We start from the raw sequence: 5,000 nt of genomic DNA on the forward strand, positions 1-5,000 counted from the left end.
GCCCAGTGCCGCCGGTTTTTCTTGTTTGTTTCGTCACGTGTGAACGGCTTCATGTTTTTTAACTATTGTATCTCCTGTTTTTTAACCGCCATTCTGTTACTTGTCTGTCTCCCTTTCTTTTTTCTTGTACTGCTTATGGCTGAAGAGCGGAGTACACCTTGTATGGGGTGTCCAAATTACAATAAAGAAAAAAAAAAAAAAAAAAAAAGAGGTACGTCCAATATGCGACATTCCCGCTGTCCCTATACATGAGCTGCGAGCTGTACCAGTTACGAGCTAGAGACGCGATCGCGTTGCTCTCTGTACGAATGCCGATGCTGAGCGGTCAGCTAGGAGGCGCTCCATCCATGTCGGTACCGGTGAGCGTTGCACTCGCAGTCGCAAAAACGTACGGCAAGTATATTACTCGGAAGAGTCAATGACAGTCCACGCCCCCCTGCGTGGGAAGAGTCTTTCTAGGCCATGACCCACCGGAAGGGCGCAGCGTCCCCCACCCCAGACATGTGACGTCACACCATCGGTATTGACGACTAGACTGATTCCTTATAATCATTTGCCATACACCGGTGGAAGCTGCCGAGACGAGTAACTACATAGCGGGCTCGCCGTGTCACTAATGTACAGAGATACAACAGTTTCGACTGGAACCGGATTAAACGTATACACGGCGCTGATTAGTAATAGATAGAGCCATCAGAATACAGATAATGTATACAACTGTCCGTATACATGCTGAAAGACTCTGCTCACAATCACAACCACACGTCAGCCACACACCCTTATCACGCACTACTCTCTCCCTGTAACACGCACACAGACAATATGTAAGCACCAGCATGGAACAACACCCAGTGCATCCTCTCCGCCACATTAGACAATCCACACTGTCATAACCAGACTGGGAGGTCCACTCAGAAAACAGAATATCCCACCCACCCGACAACCACCATTGCTCAGCCAAGCCACCAACACCCACACATGTCCTACACAGGGGTGCACCCAACATCACAATACTGCCTCCTCTCACAGCACACAAACAATGGCAGGAATGAAAGACACAGGTCTGCCACAAGCATGGAATGAGAGCGCCGCCTGTCATGAGCCAAAGGTGCATCCTGACGTGGCAAATCAGATGATGCCGCAGGCATCCACTTACTATAATCACAATCAACAAACCGGCCGCCCCGCCCCCCCATTAAACCTTTCCTTACAACAATGTGTACCTTAACCTAACCTATGTCGTACCTTAACCTAACCTATGTCGTACCTTAACCTAACCTGTGTCGTACCTTAACCTAACCTATGTCGTACCTTAACCTAACGTATGTCGTACCTTAACCTAACCTATGTCGTACCTTAACCTAACCTATGTCGTACCTTAACCTAACCTATGTCGTACCTTAACCTAACCTATGTCGTACCTTAACCTAACCTATGTCGTACCTTAACCTAACCTATGTCGTACCTTAACCTAACCTATGTCGTACCTTAACCTAACCTATGTCGTACCTTAACCTAACCTATGTCGTACCTTAACCTAACCTATGTCGTACCTTAACCTAACCTATGTCGTACCTTAACCTAACCTATGTCGTACCTTAACCTAACCTATGTCGTACCTTAACCTAACCTATGTCGTACCTTAACCTAACCTATGTCGTACCTTAACCTAACCTATGTCGTACCTTAACCTAACCTATGTCGTACCTTAACCTAACCTATGTCGTACCTTAACCTAACCTATGTCGTACCTTAACCTAACCTATGTCGTACCTTAACCTAACCTATGTCGTACCTTAACCTAACCTGTATTGCGCCTTAACCTAACCTGTATTGCGCCTTAACCTAACCTGTATTGCGCCTTAACCTAACCTGTATTGCGCCTTAACCTAACCTGTATTGCGCCTTAACCTAACCTGTATTGCGCCTTAACCTAACCTGTATTGCGCCTTAACCTAACCTGTATTGCGCCTTAACCTAACCTGTATTGCGCCTTAACCTAACCTGTATTGCGCCTTAACCTAACCTGTATTGCGCCTTAACCTAACCTGTATTGCGCCTTAACCTAACCTGTATTGCGCCTTAACCTAACCTGTATTGCGCCTTAACCTAACCTGTATTGCGCCTTAACCTAACCTGTATTGCGCCTTAACCTAACCTGTATTGCGCCTTAACCTAACCTGTATTGCGCCTTAACCTAACCTGTATTGCGCCTTAACCTAACCTGTATTGCGCCTTAACCTAACCTGTATTGCGCCTTAACCTAACCTGTATTGCGCCTTAACCTAACCTGTATTGCGCCTTAACCTAACCTGTATTGCGCCTTAACCTAACCTGTATTGCGCCTTAACCTAACCTGTATTGCGCCTTAACCTAACCTGTATTGCGCCTTAATGTAACCTATATTGCGCGTTAACGTAACCTATATTGCGCCTTAACGTAACCTATATTGCGCCTTAACGTAACCTATATTGCGCCTTAACGTAACCTATATTGCGCCTTAACGTAACCTATATTGCGCCTTAACGTAACCTATATTGCGCCTTAACGTAACCTATATTGCGCCGTAACGTAACCTATATTGCGCCGTAACGTAACCTATATTGCGCCTTAACGTAACCTATATTGCGCCTTAACGTAACCCACGTTGCGCCGTAACGTAACCCACGTTGTGCCGTAACCCGACACACGTTGGGCCTTAACCCGACACACGTTGGGCCTTAACCCGACACACGTTGGGCCTTAACCCGACACACGTTGGGCCTTAACCCGACACACGTTGGGCCTTAACCCGACACACGTTGGGCCTTAACCCGACACACGTTGGGCCTTAACCCGACACACGTTGGGCCTTAACCCGACACACGTTGTGCCTTAACCCGACACACGTTGGGCCTTAACCCGACACACGTTGGGCCTTAACCCGACACACGTTGGGCCTTAACCCGACACACGTTGGGCCTTAACCCGACACACGTTGGGCCTTAACCCGACACTCGTTGGGCCTTAACCCAACACACGTTGGGCCTTAACCTGCTCTGTAATTGTCATACGACGCGTTAAATTAGTGTAGTGTTGCCTAACTGCAACCCCCGCAATATAGTTTGCTACTCGCACTGCCCGGTCCCCAGTGTATCGCTTCATGTTAAACACCTTGCAGCTATACACTAATGTGGATGGCAGCAGGACGTACATGCTCAATGCCCTTTGCAGTTGTTCATTGGCATTTGCAGTTGTTCATTGGCATTTGCAGTTGTTCATTGGCATTCGCATGGCGAAGCACTTAGCCTACGCTGTGGTACGGCCTGTGTCAACTGTCCGCTGATGTTGTACGTCCAAATCACACACTGTACTGCACATTGGTCCTCATGTACTGAATGATACATCGTGGTACATGTGACCGTACAACGACTGCGCCAACAACGGCGAACCATGCGGTCCAAATGTTGTGCACTCAGCTACGTGTCGTCGCCCTATAAGAGCTGGATTGCAGTGTGGTATGCCCTGGATGGCGATCAGCATGAGCCGTCTGTTGATGTAGTGGCGCGTGTTGTCAGACGTAGTCGTCTCTTCTCACACACCGTGATAGCATGGTGCACTGCGTTCCACATCTGCGACATGCGACAGAGGCCGGTTGACAGTCGTTCGCGCAATGGACATCGCATACGTACGGGGGCCACCTTCCACGTGTTCGCGAAGCGTGCACATGTTGTTGCGTGTATGTGGGCAGACATAGTGTGTCGTGACACCTGACACAGGCATGCAACAATCGTTGAATTTGCAAATGGCGATGGACGCCTACGTTTGCTGGTGACGTTACGCAAATGAACAACTGGTAAACCGTTGTGGTGCGGTTGTTCTCGCTAGAGGTGAATCAGTGATGGCGACGATCGGTTGAGCTACCAACCGGTTGTTCCAGCGATACCCACCATGCCCACGAACGTGAATGGCATCTGGGTGTGAAGCGATACGCGGCGGTGGCTGGGTGGGACCGTCCCCGGCCGGTGAGGGGGGGCCTCCCGGCGTGCTGGCCGCGCGGTGCGTGGGCGCACGCGCTACAGCCGGCTGGTGGGGGCGGCCAGTGGCAGGCGCGCCGGCCGACGGAGGCGGCAGGCGGCGCAGCTGCGCGCCGGCGCACCCTGCACGCGGCGCCGTGCGGCCAAAGTAGGTCCTCGCGGGCCCGGTGCGAAGCGCGGTGGACATCTGCAGTGTGCTGGTCCGATTGAGGACTGTGTGCGCTGAGGATGCGCCGCCGCCCGGCGCTCGGCGCCGCGACGCCGTCTGCTGCTCGGTCGCCTCTGCGGTTCTCGCAGGTGGTTTGTATCGCAGCTGTGCGGACGTGTTGGCGCGTGCGCTGTGCTGGGAGAGTTCGCTTCGGCACCCAAGTGGGGCTTTTGTCCTTCTGTGGCGCTGGCGTTGGAGCTGCCGGTCACCGTAGGTGGCGCGTGTTGTCTCCCGCCGGCAATGCCACGACAGCACGCTCCCGGGCCTCTGTCAGCAGCGGCAAGCTCAGTTGGGAGCACGGGTGGTCGCACCTAAAGCGTCTACTCGCCAAACTCCGGGCGATTGCGCCTCTCTCGAACCCGACCAAGTACTTAGGACGGCGCTGCGCGCCGCCGGGACCTGAGAGGGTTTCGAGGTGTATGGTGCAGGGGAGCTCAGCCTCCTCCTGTTTGCAGAATAATTGAGCGGACGCTTGCGTGTTCGCGCGGGCCCCCGGGACACACTCCCGGGCGGCCGGCTGCTCAGCTCTAGTTGACGCAGCTCCCTGGTTGATCCTGCCAGTAGTCATATGCTTGTCTCAAAGATTAAGCCATGCATGTCTCAGTACAAGCCGCATTAAGGTGAAACCGCGAATGGCTCATTAAATCAGTTATGGTTCCTTAGATCGTACCCACGTTACTTGGATAACTGTGGTAATTCTAGAGCTAATACATGCAAACAGAGTCCCGACCAGAGATGGAAGGGACGCTTTTATTAGATCAAAACCAATCGGTCGG

At 51.8% G+C, this 5,000-nt stretch overlaps 1 non-coding gene across 1 annotated transcript in view; it reads left to right on the forward strand.

Moving 5' to 3' along the window:
- The first annotated feature begins 4,765 nt into the window (after window positions 1-4,765).
- LOC126435043 (small subunit ribosomal RNA) overlaps window positions 4,766-5,000 on the forward strand; it is a 1,910-nt gene continuing 1,675 nt past the window's right edge. Inside the window, exon 1 of the ribosomal RNA XR_007579694.1 lies at window positions 4,766-5,000. This exon is cut by the window's right edge and continues 1,675 nt beyond it. This is a non-coding gene — a ribosomal RNA (small subunit ribosomal RNA).

The sequence above is a fragment of the Schistocerca serialis genome, unplaced genomic scaffold (genome assembly GCF_023864345.2).
Source record: "Schistocerca serialis cubense isolate TAMUIC-IGC-003099 unplaced genomic scaffold, iqSchSeri2.2 HiC_scaffold_1196, whole genome shotgun sequence".
Lineage (NCBI taxonomy): Eukaryota > Metazoa > Arthropoda > Insecta > Orthoptera > Acrididae > Schistocerca > Schistocerca serialis.